At 44.7% G+C, this 23,020-nt stretch overlaps 1 pseudogene; it reads right to left on the bottom strand.

Annotated features, from left to right (window-relative positions):
• Window positions 1-19,594: 19,594 nt before the first annotated feature.
• On the bottom strand, window positions 19,595-21,957 carry LOC139949866 (uncharacterized; annotated as a pseudogene).
• Between the last annotated feature and the right edge of the window lie 1,063 nt (window positions 21,958-23,020).

Below are 23,020 nucleotides of genomic sequence, written 5' to 3'. Positions count from 1 at the left end.
CGCATTGGAGCTATAGGCTGTATACCAGGTTGAATCATGGTTATACCAAGTTATACGCCTTTTCCCATTCCAGAGGTAGGGAGGCTGTACACAACTTGATTTGTTCAACTACATATCCCCTCGCATTGGAGCTATAGGCTGTATACCAGGTTGAATCATGGTTATACCAAGTTGTACGCCTTTTCCCATTCCAGAGGGAGGGAGGCTGTACACAACTTGATTTGTACAACCACATAACCCCTCGCATTGGAGCTATAGGCTGTATACCAGGTTGAATCATGGTTATACCAAGATATACGCCTTTTCCCATTCCAGAGGGAGGGAGCCTGTACGCAACTTGATTTGTTCAACCACATATCCCCTCCCATTGGAGCTATAGGCTGTATACCAGGTTGAATCATGGTTACACCAAGTTGTACGCCTTTTCCCATTCCAGAGGTAGGGAGGCTGTACACAACTTGATTTGTTCAACTACATATCCCCTCGCATTGGAGCTATAGGCTGTATACCAGGTTGAATCATGGTTATACCAAGTTATACGCCTTTTCCCATTCCAGAGGTGGGGAGGCTGTACACAACTTGATTTGTTCAACTACATATCCCCTCGCATTGGAGCTATAGGCTGTATACCAGGTTGAATCATGGTTATACCAAGTTATACGCCTTTTCCCATTCCAGAGGTAGGGAGGCTGTACACAACTTGATTTGTTCAACCACATACCCCCTCGCATTGGAGCTTTAGGCTGTGTACCAGGTTGAATCGTAGTTATACCATGGTGTACGCCTTTTCCCATTCCAGAGGGAGGGAGGCTGTACCCAACTTGATTTGTTGAACCACATACCCCTCGCATTGGAGCTATAGGCTGTATACCAGGTTGAATCATGGTTATACTAAGTTCTGCGCCTTTTCCCATTCCAGAGGGAGGGAGGCTGTACACAACTTGATTTGTTCAATCGCATACCCCCTCGCATTGGACCTATAGCCTGTATACCAGGTTGAATCATGGTTATACCAAGTTATACGCCTTTTCCCATTCCAGAGGTAGGGAGGCTGTACACAACTTTATTTGTTCAACTACATATCCCCTCGCATTGGAGCTATAGGCTGTATACCAGGTTGAATCATGGTTATACAAAGTTCTGCGCCTTTTCCCATTCTAGAGGGAGGCAGGCTGTACAAAACTTGATTTGTTCAACCACATATCCCCTCGCATTGGATCTATAGGCTGTATACCAGGTTGAATCATGGTTATACCAAGTTCTGCGCCTTTTCCCATTCCAGAGGGAGGGAGGCTGTACACAACTTGATTTGTTCAACCACATATCCCCTCGCATTGGAGCTATAGGCTGTATACCAGGTTGAATCATGGTTATACCAAGTTGTACGCCTTTTCCCATTCCAGAGGTAGGGAGGCTGTACACAACTTGATTTGTTCAATTACATATCCCCTCGCATTGGAGCTATAGGCTGTATACCAGGTTGAATCATGGTTATACCAAGTTATACGCCTTTTCCCATTCCAGAGGTAGGGAGGCTGTACACAACTTGATTTGTTCAACCACATACCCCCTCGCATTGGAGCTTTAGGCTGTGTACCAGGTTGAATCGTAGTTATACCATGGTGTACGCCTTTTCCCATTCCAGAGGGAGGGAGGCTGTACACAACTTGATTTGTTCAATCGCATACCCCCTCGCATTGGACCTATAGCCTGTATACCAGGTTGAATCATGGTTATACCAAGTTGTACGCCTTTTCCCATTCCAGAGGTAGGGAGGCTGTACACAACTTTATTTGTTCAACCACATACCCCCTCGCATTGGAGCTATAGGCTGTATACCAGGTTGAATCATGGTTATACCAAGTTATACGCCTTTTCCCATTCCAGAGGTAGGGAGGCTGTACACAACTTGATTTGTTCAACTACATATCCCCTCGCATTGGAGCTATAGGCTGTATACCAGGTTGAATCATGGTTATACAAAGTTGTACGCCTTTTCCCATTCCGGAGGGAGGTAGGCTGTACACAACTATATTTGTTCAACCACATACCCCCTCGCATTGGAGCTATAGGCTGTACACCAGGTTGAATCATGGTTATACCAAGTTGTACGCCTTTTCCCATTCCAGAGGGAGGGAGGTAGGCTGTACACAACTTTATTTGTTCAACCACATACCCCCTCGCATTGGAGCTATAGGCTGTATACCAGGTTGAATCATGGTTATACCAAGTTGTACGCCTTTTCCCATTCCAGAGGGAGGGAGGTAGGCTGTACACAACTTTATTTGTTCAACCACATACCCCCTCGCATTGGAGCTATAGGCTGTATACCAGGTTGAATCATGGTTATACCAAGTTATACGCCTTTTCCCATTCCAGAGGGAGGGAGGCTGTACCCAACTTTATTTGTTCAACCACATACCCCCTCGCATTGGAGCTATAGGCTGTATACCAGGTTGAATCATGGTTATACCAAGTTATACGCCTTTTCCCATTCCAGAGGGAGGGAGGCTGTACCCAACTTGATTTGTTGAACCACATACCCCCTCGCATTGGAGCTATAGGCTTATACCAGGTTGAATCATGGTTATACTAAGTTCTGCGCCTTTTCCCATTCCAGAGGGAGGGAGGCTGTACACAACTTGATTTGTTCAACCACATATCCCCTCGCATTGGAGCTATAGGCTGTATACCAGGTTGAATCATGGTTATACCAAGTTGTACGCCTTTTCCCATTCCAGAGGTAGGGAGGCTGTACACAACTTGATTTGTTCAATTACATATCCCCTCGCATTGGAGCTATAGGCTGTATACCAGGTTGAATCATGGTTATACCAAGTTATACGCCTTTTCCCATTCCAGAGGTAGGGAGGCTGTACACAACTTGATTTGTTCAACCACATACCCCCTCGCATTGGAGCTTTAGGCTGTGTACCAGGTTGAATCGTAGTTATACCATGGTGTACGCCTTTTCCCATTCCAGAGGGAGGGAGGCTGTACACAACTTGATTTGTTCAACTACATATCCCCTCGCATTGGAGCTATAGGCTGTATACCAGGTTGAATCATGGTTATACCAAGTTATACGCCTTTTCCCATTCCAGAGGTAGGGAGGCTGTACACAACTTGATTTGTTCAACCACATATCCCCTCGCATTGGAGCTATAGGCTGTATACCAGGTTGAATCATGGTTATACTAAGTTCTGCGCCTTTTCCCATTCTAGAGGGAGGCAGGCTGTACACAACTTGATTTGTTCAACTACATACACCTTCGCATTGAAGCTATAGGCTGTATACCAGGTTGAATCATGGTGGTACCAAAGTGTCTGCCTTTTACCCAATCAAAACAGAGGATGTACGCAAGTTGATTTGTACAACTATGTACCCCCTCTCGCGTTGGAGCTATAGGCTGTATACCAGGTTGAATCATGGTTATACCAAGTTATACGCCTTTTCCCATTCCAGAGGTAGGGAGGCTGTACACAACTTGATTTGTTCAATCGCATACCCCCTCGCATTGGACCTATAGCCTGTATACCAGGTTGAATCATGGTTATACCAAGTTGTACGCCTTTTCCCATTCCAGAGGGAGGGAGGCTGTACACAACTTTATTTGTTCAACCACATACCCCCTCGCGTTGGAGCTATAGGCTGTATACCAGGTTGAATCATGGTTATACCAAGTTATACGCCTTTTCCCATTCCAGAGGTAGGGAGGCTGTACACAACTTGATTTGTTCAACCACATACCCCCTCGCATTGGAGCTATAGGCTGTATACCAGGTTGAATCATGGTTATACCAAGTTGTACGCCTTTTCCCATTCCAGAGGGAGGGAGGTAGGCTGTACACAACTTTATTTGTTCAACCACATACCCCCTCGCATTGGAGCTATAGGCTGTATACCAGGTTGAATCATGGTTATACCAAGTTATACGCCTTTTCCCATTCCAGAGGTAGGGAGGCTGTACACAACTTGATTTGTTCAACTACATATCCCCTCGCATTGGAGCTATAGGCTGTATACCAGGTTGAATCATGGTTATACAAAGTTGTACGCCTTTTCCCATTCCGGAGGGAGGTAGGCTGTACACAACTATATTTGTTCAACCACATACCCCCTCGCATTGGAGCTATAGGCTGTACACCAGGTTGAATCATGGTTATACCAAGTTGTACGCCTTTTCCCATTCCAGAGGGAGGGAGGTAGGCTGTACACAACTTTATTTGTTCAACCACATACCCCCTCGCATTGGAGCTATAGGCTGTATACCAGGTTGAATCATGGTTATACCAAGTTGTACGCCTTTTCCCATTCCAGAGGGAGGGAGGTAGGCTGTACACAACTTTATTTGTTCAACCACATACCCCCTCGCATTGGAGCTATAGGCTGTATACCAGGTTGAATCATGGTTATACCAAGTTATACGCCTTTTCCCATTCCAGAGGGAGGGAGGCTGTACCCAACTTTATTTGTTCAACCACATACCCCCTCGCATTGGAGCTATAGGCTGTATACCAGGTTGAATCATGGTTATACCAAGTTATACGCCTTTTCCCATTCCAGAGGGAGGGAGGCTGTACCCAACTTGATTTGTTGAACCACATACCCCCTCGCATTGGAGCTATAGGCTTATACCAGGTTGAATCATGGTTATACTAAGTTCTGCGCCTTTTCCCATTCCAGAGGGAGGGAGGCTGTACACAACTTGATTTGTTCAACCACATATCCCCTCGCATTGGAGCTATAGGCTGTATACCAGGTTGAATCATGGTTATACCAAGTTGTACGCCTTTTCCCATTCCAGAGGTAGGGAGGCTGTACACAACTTGATTTGTTCAATTACATATCCCCTCGCATTGGAGCTATAGGCTGTATACCAGGTTGAATCATGGTTATACCAAGTTATACGCCTTTTCCCATTCCAGAGGTAGGGAGGCTGTACACAACTTGATTTGTTCAACCACATACCCCCTCGCATTGGAGCTTTAGGCTGTGTACCAGGTTGAATCGTAGTTATACCATGGTGTACGCCTTTTCCCATTCCAGAGGGAGGGAGGCTGTACACAACTTGATTTGTTCAATCGCATACCCCCTCGCATTGGACCTATAGCCTGTATACCAGGTTGAATCATGGTTATACCAAGTTGTACGCCTTTTCCCATTCCAGAGGTAGGGAGGCTGTACACAACTTGATTTGTTCAACCACATATCCCCTCGCATTGGAGCTATAGGCTGTATACCAGGTTGAATCATGGTTATACTAAGTTCTGCGCCTTTTCCCATTCTAGAGGGAGGCAGGCTGTACACAACTTGATTTGTTCAACTACATACACCTTCGCATTGAAGCTATAGGCTGTATACCAGGTTGAATCATGGTGGTACCAAAGTGTCTGCCTTTTACCCAATCAAAACAGAGGATGTACGCAAGTTGATTTGTACAACTATGTACCCCCTCTCGCGTTGGAGCTATAGGCTGTATACCAGGTTGAATCATGGTTATACCAAGTTATACGCCTTTTCCCATTCCAGAGGTAGGGAGGCTGTACACAACTTGATTTGTTCAATCGCATACCCCCTCGCATTGGACCTATAGCCTGTATACCAGGTTGAATCATGGTTATACCAAGTTGTACGCCTTTTCCCATTCCAGAGGGAGGGAGGCTGTACACAACTTTATTTGTTCAACCACATACCCCCTCGCGTTGGAGCTATAGGCTGTATACCAGGTTGAATCATGGTTATACCAAGTTATACGCCTTTTCCCATTCCAGAGGTAGGGAGGCTGTACACAACTTGATTTGTTCAACCACATACCCCCTCGCATTGGAGCTATAGGCTGTATACCAGGTTGAATCATGGTTATACCAAGTTGTACGCCTTTTCCCATTCCAGAGGGAGGGAGGTAGGCTGTACACAACTTTATTTGTTCAACCACATACCCCCTCGCATTGGAGCTATAGGCTGTATACCAGGTTGAATCATGGTTATACCAAGTTATACGCCTTTTCCCATTCCAGAGGTAGGGAGGCTGTACACAACTTGATTTGTTCAACTACATATCCCCTCGCATTGGAGCTATAGGCTGTATACCAGGTTGAATCATGGTTATACAAAGTTGTACGCCTTTTCCCATTCCGGAGGGAGGTAGGCTGTACACAACTATATTTGTTCAACCACATACCCCCTCGCATTGGAGCTATAGGCTGTACACCAGGTTGAATCATGGTTATACCAAGTTGTACGCCTTTTCCCATTCCAGAGGGAGGGAGGTAGGCTGTACACAACTTTATTTGTTCAACCACATACCCCCTCGCATTGGAGCTATAGGCTGTATACCAGGTTGAATCATGGTTATACCAAGTTGTACGCCTTTTCCCATTCCAGAGGGAGGGAGGTAGGCTGTACACAACTTTATTTGTTCAACCACATACCCCCTCGCATTGGAGCTATAGGCTGTATACCAGGTTGAATCATGGTTATACCAAGTTATACGCCTTTTCCCATTCCAGAGGGAGGGAGGCTGTACCCAACTTTATTTGTTCAACCATATACCCCCTCGCATTGGAGCTATAGGCTGTATACCAGGTTGAATCATGGTTATACCAAGTTGTACGCCTTTTCCCATTCCAGAGGGAGGGAGGTAGGCTGTACACAACTTTATTTGTTCAACCACATACCCCCTCGCATTGGAGCTATAGGCTGTATACCAGGTTGAATCATGGTTATACCAAGTTATACGCCTTTTCCCATTCCAGAGGTAGGGAGGCTGTACACAACTTGATTTGTTCAACTACATATCCCCTCGCACTGGAGCTATAGGCTGTATACCAGGTTGAATCATGGTTATACAAAGTTGTACGCCTTTTCCCATTCCGGAGGGAGGTAGGCTGTACACAACTATATTTGTTCAACCACATACCCCCTCGCATTGGAGCTATAGGCTGTACACCAGGTTGAATCATGGTTATACCAAGTTGTACGCCTTTTCCCATTCCAGAGGGAGGGAGGTAGGCTGTACACAACTTTATTTGTTCAACCACATACCCCCTCGCATTGGAGCTATAGGCTGTATACCAGGTTGAATCATGGTTATACCAAGTTGTACGCCTTTTCCCATTCCAGAGGGAGGGAGGTAGGCTGTACACAACTTTATTTGTTCAACCACATACCCCCTCGCATTGGAGCTATAGGCTGTATACCAGGTTGAATCATGGTTATACCAAGTTATACGCCTTTTCCCATTCCAGAGGGAGGGAGGCTGTACACAACTTTATTTGTTCAACCACATACCCCCTCGCATTGGAGCTATAGGCTGTATACCAGGTTGAATCATGGTTATACCAAGTTATACGCCTTTTCCCATTCCAGAGGGAGGGAGGCTGTACCCAACTTGATTTGTTGAACCACATACCCCCTCGCATTGGAGCTATAGGCTTATACCAGGTTGAATCATGGTTATACTAAGTTCTGCGCCTTTTCCCATTCCAGAGGGAGGGAGGCTGTACACAACTTGATTTGTTCAATCGCATACCCCCTCGCATTGGAGCTATAGGCTTATACCAGGTTGAATCATGGTTATACTAAGTTATACGCCTTTTCCCATTCCAGAGGGAGAGAGGCTGTACCCAACTTGATTTGTTCAACCACATATCCCCTCGCATTGGATCTATAGGCTGTATAACAGGTTGAATCATGGTTATACCAAGTTATACGCCTTTTCCCATTCCAGAGGTAGGGAGGCTGTACACAACTTGATTTGTTCAACTACATATCCCCTCGCATTGGAGCTATAGGCTGTATATCAGGTTGAATCATGGTCATACAAAGTTCTGCGCCTTTTCCCATTCTAGAGGGAGGCAGGCTGTACAAAACTTGATTTGTTCAACCACATATCCCCTCGCATTGGATCTATAGGCTGTATACCAGGTTGAATCATGGTTATACCAAGTTATACGCCTTTTCCCATTCCAGAGGTAGGGAGGCTGTACACAACTTGATTTGTTCAACCACATACCCCCTCGCATTGGAGCTTTAGGCTGTGTACCAGGTTGAATCGTAGTTATACCATGGTGTACGCCTTTTCCCATTCCAGAGGGAGGGAGGCTGTACACAACTTGATTTGTTCAATCGCATACCCCCTCGCATTGGACCTATAGCCTGTATACCAGGTTGAATCATGGTTATACCAAGTTGTACGCCTTTTCCCATTCCAGAGGTAGGGAGGCTGTACACAACTTGATTTGTTCAACCACATATCCCCTCGCATTGGAGCTATAGGCTGTATACCAGGTTTAATCATGGTTATACTAAGTTCTGCGCCTTTTCCCATTCTAGAGGGAGGCAGGCTGTACACAACTTGATTTGTTCAACTACATACACCTTCGCATTGAAGCTATAGGCTGTATACCAGGTTGAATCATGGTGGTACCAAAGTGTCTGCCTTTTACCCAATCAAAACAGAGGATGTACGCAAGTTGATTTGTACAACTATGTACCCCCTCTCGCGTTGGAGCTATAGGCTGTATACCAGGTTGAATCATGGTTATACCAAGTTATACGCCTTTTCCCATTCCAGAGGTAGGGAGGCTGTACACAACTTGATTTGTTCAATCGCATACCCCCTCGCATTGGACCTATAGCCTGTATACCAGGTTGAATCATGGTTATACCAAGTTATACGCCTTTTCCCATTCCAGAGGGAGGGAGGCTGTACCCAACTTTATTTGTTCAACCACATACCCCCTCGCATTGGAGCTATAGGCTGTATACCAGGTTGAATCATGGTTATACCAAGTTATACGCCTTTTCCCATTCCAGAGGTAGGGAGGCTGTACACAACTTGATTTGTTCAACTACATATCCCCTCGCATTGGAGCTATAGGCTGTATACCAGGTTGAATCATGGTTATACAAAGTTGTACGCCTTTTCCCATTCCGGAGGGAGGTAGGCTGTACACAACTATATTTGTTCAACCACATACCCCCTCGCATTGGAGCTATAGGCTGTACACCAGGTTGAATCATGGTTATACCAAGTTGTACGCCTTTTCCCATTCCAGAGGGAGGGAGGTAGGCTGTACACAACTTTATTTGTTCAACCACATACCCCCTCGCATTGGAGCTATAGGCTGTATACCAGGTTGAATCATGGTTATACCAAGTTATACGCCTTTTCCCATTCCAGAGGGAGGGAGGCTGTACCCAACTTTATTTGTTCAACCACATACCCCCTCGCATTGGAGCTATAGGCTGTATACCAGGTTGAATCATGGTTATACCAAGTTATACGCCTTTTCCCATTCCAGAGGGAGGGAGGCTGTACCCAACTTGATTTGTTGAACCACATACCCCCTCGCATTGGAGCTATAGGCTTATACCAGGTTGAATCATGGTTATACTAAGTTCTGCGCCTTTTCCCATTCCAGAGGGAGGGAGGCTGTACACAACTTGATTTGTTCAATCGCATACCCCCTCGCATTGGAGCTATAGGCTTATACCAGGTTGAATCATGGTTATACTAAGTTCTGCGCCTTTTCCCATTCCAGAGGGAGGGAGGCTGTACACAACTTGATTTGTTCAATCGCATACCCCCTCGCATTGGACCTATAGCCTGTATACCAGGTTGAATCATGGTTATACCAAGTTGTACGCCTTTTCCCATTCCAGAGGTAGGGAGGCTGTACACAACTTGATTTGTTCAACCACATATCCCCTCGCATTGGAGCTATAGGCTGTATACCAGGTTGAATCATGGTTATACTAAGTTCTGCGCCTTTTCCCATTCTAGAGGGAGGCAGGCTGTACACAACTTGATTTGTTCAACTACATACACCTTCGCATTGAAGCTATAGGCTGTATACCAGGTTGAATCATGGTGGTACCAAAGTGTCTGCCTTTTACCCAATCAAAACAGAGGATGTACGCAAGTTGATTTGTACAACTATGTACCCCCTCTCGCGTTGGAGCTATAGGTTGTATACCAGGTTGAATCATGGTTATACCAAGTTATACGCCTTTTCCCATTCCAGAGGTAGGGAGGCTGTACACAACTTGATTTGTTCAATCGCATACCTCCTCGCATTGGAGCTATAGGCTGTATACCAGGTTGAATCATGGTTATACCAAGTTATACGCCTTTTCCCATTCCAGAGGTAGGGAGGCTGTACACAACTTGATTTGTTCAACTACATATCCCCTCGCATTGGAGCTATAGGCTGTATACCAGGTTGAATCATGGTTATACAAAGTTCTGCGCCTTTTCCCATTCTAGAGGGAGGCAGGCTGTACAAAACTTGATTTGTTCAACCACATACCCCCTCGCATTGGAGCTTTAGGCTGTGTACCAGGTTGAATCGTAGTTATACCATGGTGTACGCCTTTTCCCATTCCAGAGGGAGGGAGGCTGTACACAACTTGATTTGTTCAACCACATACCCCCTCGCATTGGAGCTTTAGGCTGTGTACCAGGTTGAATCGTAGTTATACCATGGTGTACGCCTTTTCCCATTACAGAGGGAGGGAGGGAGGCTGTACACAACTTGATTTGTTCAATCGCATACCCCCTCGCATTGGACCTATAGCCTGTATACCAGGTTGAATCATGGTTATACCAAGTTGTACGCCTTTTCCCATTCCGGAGGGAGGTAGGCTGTACACAACTTTATTTGTTCAACCACATACCCCCTCGCATTGGAGCTATAGGCTGTATACCAGGTTGAATCATGGTTATACCAAGTTATACGCCTTTTCCCATTCCAGAGGTAGGGAGGCTGTACACAACTTGATTTGTTCAACTACATATCCCCTCGCATTGGAGCTATAGGCTGTATACCAGGTTGAATCATGGTTATACAAAGTTCTGCGCCTTTTCCCATTCTAGAGGGAGGCAGGCTGTACAAAACTTGATTTGTTCAACCACATATCCCCTCGCATTGGATCTATAGGCTGTATACCAGGTTGAATCATGGTTATACCAAGTTATACGTCTTTTCCCATTCCAGAGGGAGGGAGGTAGGCTGTACACAACTTTATTTGTTCAACCACATACCCCCTCGCATTGGAGCTTTAGGCTGTGTACCAGGTTGAATCGTAGTTATACCATGGTGTACGCCTTTTCCCATTCCAGAGGGAGGGAGGTAGGCTGTACACAACTTTATTTGTTCAACCACATACCCCCTCGCATTGGAGCTATAGGCTGTATACCAGGTTGAATCATGGTTATACCAAGTTATACGCCTTTTCCCATTCCAGAGGTAGGGAGGCTGTACACAACTTGATTTGTTCAACCACATACCCCCTCGCATTGGAGCTTTAGGCTGTGTACCAGGTTGAATCGTAGTTATACCATGGTGTACGCCTTTTCCCATTCCAGAGGGAGGGAGGCTGTACCCAACTTGATTTGTTGAACCACATACCCCCTCGCATTGGAGCTATAGGCTGTATACCAGGTTGAATCATGGTTATACTAAGTTCTGCGCCTTTTCCCATTCCAGAGGGAGGGAGGCTGTACACAACTTGATTTGTTCAATCGCATACCCCCTCGCATTGGACCTATAGCCTGTATACCAGGTTGAATCATGGTTATACCAAGTTATACGCCTTTTCCCATTCCAGAGGTAGGGAGGCTGTACACAACTTTATTTGTTCAACTACATATCCCCTCGCATTGGAGCTATAGGCTGTATACCAGGTTGAATCATGGTTATACAAAGTTCTGCGCCTTTTCCCATTCTAGAGGGAGGCAGGCTGTACAAAACTTTATTTGTTCAACCACATATCCCCTCGCATTGGATCTATAGGCTGTATACCAGGTTGAATCATGGTTATACCAAGTTATACGCCTTTTCCCATTCCAGAGGTAGGGAGGCTGTACACAACTTGATTTGTTCAATCGCATACCCCCTCGCATTGGACCTATAGCCTGTATACCAGGTTGAATCATGGTTATACCAAGTTATACGCCTTTTCCCATTCCAGAGGGAGAGAGGCTGTACCCAACTTGATTTGTTCAACCACATATCCCCTCGCATTGGATCTATAGGCTGTATAACAGGTTGAATCATGGTTATACCAAGTTATACGCCTTTTCCCATTCCAGAGGTAGGGAGGCTGTACACAACTTGATTTGTTCAACTACATATCCCCTCGCATTGGAGCTATAGGCTGTATACCAGGTTGAATCATGGTCATACAAAGTTCTGCGCCTTTTCCCATTCTAGAGGGAGGCAGGCTGTACAAAACTTGATTTGTTCAACCACATATCCCCTCGCATTGGATCTATAGGCTGTATACCAGGTTGAATCATGGTTATACCAAGTTATACGCCTTTTCCCATTCCAGAGGTAGGGAGGCTGTACACAACTTGATTTGTTCAACCACATACCCCCTCGCATTGGAGCTTTAGGCTGTGTACCAGGTTGAATCGTAGTTATACCATGGTGTACGCCTTTTCCCATTCCAGAGGGAGGGAGGCTGTACACAACTTGATTTGTTCAATCGCATACCCCCTCGCATTGGACCTAAAGCCTGTATACCAGGTTGAATCATGGTTATACCAAGTTGTACGCCTTTTCCCATTCCAGAGGTAGGGAGGCTGTACACAACTTGATTTGTTCAACCACATATCCCCTCGCATTGGAGCTATAGGCTGTATACCAGGTTGAATCATGGTTATACTAAGTTCTGCGCCTTTTCCCATTCTAGAGGGAGGCAGGCTGTACACAACTTGATTTGTTCAACTACATACACCTTCGCATTGAAGCTATAGGCTGTATACCAGGTTGAATCATGGTGGTACCAAAGTGTCTGCCTTTTACCCAATCAAAACAGAGGATGTACGCAAGTTGATTTGTACAACTATGTACCCCCTCTCGCGTTGGAGCTATAGGCTGTATACCAGGTTGAATCATGGTTATACCAAGTTATACGCCTTTTCCCATTCCAGAGGTAGGGAGGCTGTACACAACTTGATTTGTTCAATCGCATACCCCCTCGCATTGGACCTATAGCCTGTATACCAGGTTGAATCATGGTTATACCAAGTTGTACGCCTTTTCCCATTCCAGAGGGAGGGAGGGAGGCTGTACACAACTTTATTTGTTCAACCACATACCCCCTCGCATTGGAGCTATAGGCTGTATACCAGGTTGAATCATGGTTATACCAAGTTATACGCCTTTTCCCATTCCAGAGGTAGGGAGGCTGTACACAACTTGATTTGTTCAACTACATATCCCCTCGCATTGGAGCTATAGGCTGTATACCAGGTTGAATCATGGTTATACAAAGTTCTGCGCCTTTTCCCATTCTAGAGGGAGGCAGGCTGTACAAAACTTGATTTGTTCAACCACATACCCCCTCGCATTGGAGCTTTAGGCTGTGTACCAGGTTGAATCGTAGTTATACCATGGTGTACGCCTTTTCCAATTCCAGAGGGAGGGAGGCTGTACCCAACTTGATTTGTTGAACCACATACCCCCTCGCATTGGAGCTATAGGCTGTATACCAGGTTGAATCATGGTTATACTAAGTTCTGCGCCTTTTCCCATTCCAGATGGAGGGAGGCTGTACACAACTTGATTTGTTCAATCGCATACCCCCTCGCATTGGACCTATAGCCTGTATACCAGGTTGAATCATGGTTATACCAAGTTGTACGCCTTTTCCCATTCCAGAGGTAGGGAGGCTGTACACAACTTGATTTGTTCAACCACATATCCCCTCGCACTGGAGCTATAGGCTGTATACCAGGTTGAATCATGGTTATACTAAGTTCTGCGCCTTTTCCCATTCTAGAGGGAGGCAGGCTGTACACAACTTGATTTGTTCAACTACATACACCTTCGCATTGAAGCTATAGGCTGTATACCAGGTTGAATCATGGTGGTACCAAAGTGTCTGCCTTTTACCCAATCAAAACAGAGGATGTACGCAAGTTGATTTGTACAACTATGTACCCCCTCTCGCGTTGGAGCTATAGGCTGTATACCAGGTTGAATCATGGTTATACCAAGTTATACGCCTTTTCCCATTCCAGAGGTAGGGAGGCTGTACACAACTTGATTTGTTCAATCGCATACCCCCTCGCATTGGACCTATAGCCTGTATACCAGGTTGAATCATGGTTATACCAAGTTGTACGCCTTTTCCCATTCCAGAGGGAGGGAGGTAGGCTGTACACAACTTTATTTGTTCAACCACATACCCCCTCGCATTGGAGCTATAGGCTGTATACCAGGTTGAATCATGGTTATACTAAGTTCTGCGCCTTTTCCCATTCTAGAGGGAGGCAGGCTGTACACAACTTGATTTGTTCAATCGCATACCCCCTCGCATTGGACCTATAGCCTGTATACCAGCTTGAATCATGGTTATACCAAGTTGTACGCCTTTTCCCATTCCAGAGGAAGGGAGGTAGGCTGCACACAACTTTATTTGTTTAACCACATACCCCCTCGCATTGGAGCTATAGGCTGTATACCAGGTTGAATCATGGTTATACTAAGTTCTGCGCCTTTTCCCATTCTAGAGGGAGGCAGGCTGTACACAACTTGATTTGTTCAATCGCATACCCCCTCGCATTGGACCTATAGCCTGTATACCAGGTTGAATCATGGTTATACCAAGTTATACGCCTTTTCCCATTCCAGAGGTAGGGAGGCTGTACACAACTTGATTTGTTCAACTACATATCCCCTCGCATTGGAGCTATAGGCTGTATACCATGTTGAATCATGGTTATACAAAGTTCTGCGCCTTTTCCCATTCTAGAGGGAGGCAGGCTGTACAAAACTTGATTTGTTCAACCACATATCCCCTCGCATTGGATCTATAGGCTGTTTACCAGGTTGAATCATGGTTATACCAAGTTATACGCCTTTTCCCATTCCAGAGGTAGGGAGGCTGTACACAACTTGATTTGTTCAATCGCATACCCCTCGCATTGGACCTATAGCCTGTATACCAGGTTGAATCATGGTTATACCAAGTTATACGCCTTTTCCCATTCCAGAGGGAGAGAGGCTGTACCCAACTTGATTTGTTGAACCACATACCCCCTCGCATTGGAGCTATAGGCTGTATACCAGGTTGAATCATGGTTATACTAAGTTCTGCGCCTTTTCCCATTCCAGAGGGAGGGAGGCTGTACACAACTTGATTTGTTCAATCGCATACCCCCTCGCATTTGACCTATAGCCTGTATACCAGGTTGAATCATGGTTATACCAAGTTGTACGCCTTTTCCCATTCCAGAGGTAGGGAGGCTGTACACAACTTGATTTGTTCAACCACATATCCCCTCGCATTGGAGCTATAGGCTGTATACCAGGTTGAATCATGGTTATACTAAGTTCTGCGCCTTTTCCCATTCTAGAGGGAGGCAGGCTGTACACAACTTGATTTGTTCAACTACATACACCTTCGCATTGAAGCTATAGGCTGTATACCAGGTTGAATCATGGTGGTACCAAAGTGTCTGCCTTTTACCCAATCAAAACAGAGGATGTACGCAAGTTGATTTGTACAACTATGTACCCCCTCTCGCGTTGGAGCTATAGGCTGTATACCAGGTTGAATCATGGTTATACCAAGTTATACGCCTTTTCCCATTCCAGAGGTAGGGAGGCTGTACACAACTTGATTTGTTCAACTACATATCCCCTCGCATTGGAGCTATAGGCTGTATACCAGGTTGAATCATGGTTATACAAAGTTCTGCGCCTTTTCCCATTCTAGAGGGAGGCAGGCTGTACAAAACTTGATTTGTTCAACCACATATCCCCTCGCATTGGATCTATAGGCTGTATACCAGGTTGAATCATGGTTATACCAAGTTATACGCCTTTTCCCATTCCAGAGGTAGGGAGGCTGTACACAACTTGATTTGTTCAATCGCATACCCCCTCTCGCGTTGGAGCTATAGCCTGTATACCAGGTTGAATCATGGTTATACCAAGTTATACGCCTTTTCCCATTCCAGAGGGAGAGAGGCTGTACCCAACTTGATTTGTTGAACCACATACCCCCTCGCATTGGAGCTATAGGCTGTATACCAGGTTGAATCATGGTTATACTAAGTTCTGCGCCTTTTCCCATTCCAGAGGGAGGGAGGCTGTACACAACTTGATTTGTTCAATCGCATACCCCCTCGCATTGGACCTATAGCCTGTATACCAGGTTGAATCATGGTTATACCAAGTTGTACGCCTTTTCCCATTCCAGAGGAAGGGAGGTAGGCTGCACACAACTTTATTTGTTCAACCACATACCCCCTCGCATTGGAGCTATAGGCTGTATACCAGGTTGAATCATGGTTATACTAAGTTCTGCGCCTTTTCCCATTCTAGAGGGAGGCAGGCTGTACACAACTTGATTTGTTCAACTACATACACCTTCGCATTGAAGCTATAGGCTGTATACCAGGTTGAATCATGGTGGTACCAAAGTGTCTGCCTTTTACCCAATCAAAACAGAGGATGTACGCAAGTTGATTTGTACAACTATGTACCACTCTCGCGTTGGAGCTATAGGCTGTATACCAGGTTGAATCATGGTTATACCAAGTTATACGCCTTTTCCCATTCCAGAGGTAGGGAGGCTGTACACAACTTGATTTGTTCAATCGCATACCCCCTCGCATTGGACCTATAGCCTGTATACCAGGTTGAATCATGGTTATACCAAGTTGTACGCCTTTTCCCATTCCATAGGGAGGGAGGTAGGCTGTACACAACTTTATTTGTTCAACCACATACCCCCTCGCATTGGAGCTATAGGCTGTATACCAGGTTGAATCATGGTTATACCAAGTTATACGCCTTTTCCCATTCCAGAGGTAGGGAGGCTGTACACAACTTGATTTGTTCAACTACATATCCCCTCGCATTGGAGCTATAGGCTGTATACCAGGTTGAATCATGGTTATACAAAGTTCTGCGCCTTTTCCCATTCTAGAGGGAGGCAGGCTGTACAAAACTTGATTTGTTCAACCACATATCCCCTCGCATTGGATCTATAGGCTGTATACCAGGTTGAATCATGGTTATACCAAGTTATACGCCTTTTCCCATTCCAGAGGTAGGGAGGCTGTACACAACTTGATTTGTTCAATCGCATACCCCCTCGCATTGGACCTATAGCCTGTATACCAGGTTGAATCATGGTTATACCAAGTTATACGCCTTTTCCCATTCCAGAGGGAGAGAGGCTGTACGCAACTTGGTTTGTTCAACCACATATCCCCTCGCATTGGAGCTATAGGCTGTATACGAGGTTGAATCATGTTTATACCAAGTTGTACGCCTTTTCCCATTCCGGAGGTAGGGAGGCTGTACGCAACTTTATTTGTTCAACTACATATCCCCTCGCATTGGAGCTATAGGCTGTATACCAGGTTGAATCATGGTTATACTAAGTTCTGCGCCTTTTCCCATTCTAGAGGGAGGCAGGCTGTACACAACTTGATTTGTTCAACTACATACACCTTCGCATTGGAGCTATAGGCTGTATACCAGGTTGAATCATGGTGGTACCAAAGTGTCTGCCTTTTACCCAATCAAAACAGAGGATTTACGCAAGTTGATTTGTACAACTACGTACCCCCCTCTCTCGTTGGAGCTATAGGCTGTATACCAGGTGCCTTTTCCCATTCCAGAGGTAGGGAGGCTGTACACAACTTGATTTGTTCAACCACATATCCCCTCGCATTGAAGCTATAGGCTGTACACCAGGTTGAATCATGGTGGTACCAAATTGTCTGCCTTTTACCCAATCAAAACAGAGGCTGTACGCAACTTGATTTGTTCAATTGCATACTCCCTCGCATTGGAGCTATAGGCTGTATACCAGGTTGAATCATGGTTATACCAAGTTATACGCCTTTTCCCATTCCAGAGGTAGGGAGGCTGTACACAACTCGATTTGTTCAACCACATATCCCCTCGCATTGAAGCTATAGGCTGTATACCAGGTTGAATTATGGTTGTACCAAAGTGTCTGCCTTTTACCCAATCAAAACAGAGGATGTAAGCAAGTTGATTTGTACAACTACGTACCCCTCTCTCGCATTGGAGCTATAGGCTGTATACCAGGTTGAATCATGGTGATACCAAGTTATACGCCTTTTCCCATTCCAGAGGTAGGGAGGCTGTACACAACTTCATTTGTTCAACTACATACCCCCCTCGCATTGGAGCTATAGGCTGTATACCAGGTTGAATCATGGTTATACCAAGTTGTACGCCTTTTCCCATTCCAGAGGTAGGGAGGCTGTACACAACTTTATTTGTTCAACTACATACCCGCTCGAATACCCGCTCGCATTGGAGCTATAGGCTGTATACCAGGTTGAATCATGGTTATACCAAGTTGTACGCCTTTTCCCATTCCAGAGGTAGGGAGGCTGTACACAACTTTATTTGTTCAACTACATACCCGCTCGAATACCCCCTCGCATTGGAGCTATAGGCTGTATACCAGGTTGAATCATGGTTATACAAAGTTATACGCCTTTTCCCATTCCAGAGGGAGGGAGGGAGGCTGTACACAACTTCATTTGTTCAACTACATACCCCCCTCGCATTGGAGCTATAGGCTGTATAGCAAGTTGTATATAAATCAATCACATGTATACCAAAGTATCCGCCTTTTTCCAAATCAAAACAGAGGATGTATGCGCAAGTTTATTGTATACCTACATACGTCCTCTCATTAGAGGTTAAGGCTGTATACCAATTTGAATCATCTAAAGTTGTTACGCCCACTTTGTTACATCTCAGCCCCACCCCAAGAATGTGTATACAACCTTGTGAGAAACGGCTCCCTCTCAAGTAACGTTATTTTTGAGAAAGAGGTATTTCACTTAAATACGAAAGATTTTAGGCCTGCTGCATGCATTCTTAGACATTTGCTGAAAGAACACATTGTTGTGCAACAAGAGTGTTTTTCTTTCATTATTTTCTTGCAACTTCGATGGCTAATTGAGTCAGAAATCACAGATCTGTTTTTTATGCATTTTGTGGTTGTTTGGATACACAAAGTGAGAACTGGTCTTTCACAATTATTATTATCAAAGGCGTCCAGTACTTTTCAACATGTCGCCGTAACAGTTGGTAACGTCCCAATAACATACATTAACATCAGAAACACGTCACAATGATTGGTACACATCGTTATCAGGGTAAAAACAACACAATAATCTGTACTAACATTGTTCACACGGGCTTTGGACCTCGGTCGTTGTTATTTATTAATCAATTCATTCTGGCTTCAAAAGAACGCATTGGCTTTTGGAACTGTCGATTGGTTTAATCCTGTTGCTATACAAACAAATCAAACCGTGAACATTTCATTTCAAAAAATGGTAGCTTTTTTTTATGTATCGCCGAAAACCCGGTGCGGTTATGTCTACCCAGGAACTTATTCCATGATTTACAAGCTAAAGAACGTTTCTGACAGCATAGTTTCTCAAATGCAATTTATATTTTGTTATTATAATAAAACAAATTCATAACCACGTTTAGCATTTTTTTTATATTTAATTTTAATTTTAGGAGTGATACATGGCTGTATACATCCAAATCAAACCCTGCACAAAACTGCAGTGTCCGTCATAACTCAAAAAGGCTAAATTATAGCCGTTCATGCGTGCATGTTTCATCCAAGATGGTGGTCAATGACGCCATGTGCAATCCATCTATTCTACGTTCTGCACAGTCAAACGTTGGGCGAACATTATGTCATAGTACGGCATAGAGGCATCAGCCAAACGGAGAACATCAGGAGTTAAGGTAGCCCGATCAGGCAGCACGCCAACTTTTGTGAAACACGTACTCGCAAATGCATGTTTGTAGTACTGCCAGCGCTCGTGGCCCTGCAAGAAGCCATTACAGATCACCCACTGCTTTGCTACCGCACCACCTTCCTCCCAGTGCATGTACTTATCCTCAAATGGTAACCCTACCATCTTAAAGAGCTTTGAGATGATGCCTTGAGGATCACGCAGCAGGTCATCACAGTCTATAATGATTGGTTCTGGATCAAGTGTCGTCTTCACGTGGTCCAGTAACTCAATCATCTCCTTGAAGGCGCAACCAGAGGGGAAAAACACACTCGTTGGACGGTACCTCATCAAGCTGGAAGTCTACACATCTCTCGAGTGGATAGATTTTCCTCCAAGACGCAAAGACTTTCAGAGGGTGTCTGATGAGAAATACGTGGCGATAACCCCGGGGAAGAGACTCGAAGTGATCGGCAACAGAGAAGCACAGATCCTTGCAGAAGATGAGCTTCTTACCACCGTGTGGCTTCTCAAGCTGCTCCTTCGCCCAGCTGAAGGTGCACTCAGTCGTCTGGATTCCATCCGTCACATTAGTCACCTCAGACAGTTTCTCCAGGTAAGCTCTAGCGGCGTCCTGGTCATCACATTTAGGAGATTTCTGGGGATATTGACCGAACCAGAGAGCAGCGAGATAAGGCTGGAAATAGATCAAGGAGTCATCGATGAAGCTCATAAGCTTGGTGAATACTGTCGAGGTTGATCGAGGTACAACCCACATCATCATGCGTACCTGTTGATGTTCATCTGCAACATGAGTCTGCTGATCATCAGCCATCTACCGATAAACATAAACAGAACAGTATAAACCGGCTTTTGTCAGAGCCACCACTACTCACTGAAGATATTTTGTCATGGTGTCACCGCAAACCCCAGAACATTTTATCTATTGGACTACATCTGTTAGTCAGTGCTGATATATGGGCTTGGGTAATGCATGTGTCACACCCAACCCAACAAGTTCTTAAAATGTCCAAGCCATCTACCAAAAATATAAACACTATAAGTAATGGACTTTTATAGCTATAAAGGCACTGGACACTTAGTAACTGCTCAGCAAATTGTTAGCATAAAACCTTGGTAACGAGCAATACAGATTTGCTGATAATAGTATATGGGTGCGTTCGTTTAGCTTCCCTGGGTCGACCCCGGTGTGTGGCGTTTTCTTTTCCTAGGACGAACGTGTGCAGATAAATACCCACGTTCGTCCTAGAAAAAAAAAAACGCCACACACCGGGGTCGACCAAGTGGAGCTAAACGAACGCACCCAATATAAAACATTGAAATAAATGGCTCCCTCTGATAGTTACGTAGGTTTTTGGAAAGAAATCTGGGAAATTTGGGAACAAGGGAATTTTTTAATGGGATTTGATGGTGTTTTTTTGTCTTTTCATGTTACTAATTTGAGAAATAGAATTAGCTGTTGCAACTTACAACCAACGGAAATGCACCAAATAGTTTATGGCCTGACTGTGACGGTTTCATTATTATTTTGTAACTTCCATGACCACTTGAGACACTACAGACTATTATTATGTTATGCATATTATGTTGAGATAAAACAAGTGAGAATACCTTTACAAAAAAACATTTTAGAAAGTTAAAATGATGCCGGAAACGGACTCTGTGTAGCCACTTTGAGAATCGAGGCAGCCGGTCCCACCCCACCAGCTCAAACCCATAACAATCCAACTGCAGTTTTTGTTTGATTTTGCTGGTCTGGGAACTGGCACACACTGGGCAATTTGTCATGCAAAATACCGTAATCAACATGCATTAGTTTGGGTGTTGAGTGTTGTCAGAATGGTGTTGGATTTTGTTCAGTGGAAAATGACTGAAATAGTGAAGCTTTAAAATTAAACGGATCTTACCTCGAGAACTTTTTTTGGTTAATTTCCAACAGAAATTCACAAATCGGTACAGTGTGGCTCCACGTTAGTACTTAATAGTCCACACAAAGCCTCAATGGTCATACTATTTATAGAGCAAAGTCTGCTAATAATAGAAAACCTTGCTCTATTCACCAAAGTCAAGGCTACAAAACTGGTCTTGATCACTAGACTGTCCTGCCAGCTCTGGCACACTCTAGTACCATATTGTGTGTATTGTCTTCATCACGTGCTACCTTGAAGTTGAGACCACCATGTCATGTCATACATTGACCCGGCCGACTTATACGGTCTGCAGCTTTCTAAACCCCAAATCCAGGGGCAGATTTTATTTTATAAATTGTTATAATTATGAGGTAGGGGCACATTGCGCTCCGGCCGACGGCGCACCTCCAAAAAGTATAGCGGATCATAAAGGCTTGTTCATATTGTTATGTCCTTATGGACTAGTACTGCAGTCTGCAGGCCATTATCAGACCTCTGTTTGAATACTAACATAACAATGTCACCATCGACAGCTTATCATTCGTTACAATCTACTGTCCAATAATATTTATCAGGCCCTTTTCCAAACCATGGTTTCGGCTTTGGATTTGGCTTCAGGCTCCGTCCTCTCGTCTGAAGCCCTATAAGTGCGTACACGAAGCACGAACAATATTGTCCAAACTACCGCGGGGCCAATCTAGCCTGAGCCGAATCTGGAGCCGAAGCCGTGGATTCGAAAGGGGCAATAGAGGATTTCGGCCCATATTTTGAGTTATTTGTACAACCCATAATGGTATAGCAGCGTGTGAAAAGATCTCCACAGTTTAGTTCCAATTCCCAGAGAGTCAGACTTTGAATGTTATGTAATTTTCAAAATGATAAAAGTCTTTTAAAATAGTTAAACATTGCATCTTCCCATGGTTCAATAAAGACAAGCCAATTGGCTGAAGTCTTTATCAAATCAAGGCCACAATTTTGAAAATGAGAAGCCTTAAAGACTGACACTTTCAAAATGCTCTCTCTCTATAAACCTATAAGACTTTTCATAAAACCAAAACCACTCACACAACTCGCTATTGACATTGAACCGACACGCGAGGGCGCGCGTCATAAGCCCACAAAGTGGCGTAGATCAGATTCACATTATCGCGCTTTCCCTATACCGCGGCATCAGCAACTCACTCTTTGCGCTGACAATGAGCCACCTATCGACGACTTTTATCGAGGACATGACAAGCCACGTACTTATATAAAAACAATAAATAATGAATAGGGTAGATGGCCTTAGCTTTCGATCCAAATCATAAA

The sequence above is a fragment of the Asterias amurensis genome, chromosome 17 (genome assembly GCF_032118995.1).
Source record: "Asterias amurensis chromosome 17, ASM3211899v1".
Classification (NCBI taxonomy): domain Eukaryota; kingdom Metazoa; phylum Echinodermata; class Asteroidea; order Forcipulatida; family Asteriidae; genus Asterias; species Asterias amurensis.
This window is presented reverse-complemented; position numbering and strand designations above follow the sequence as displayed.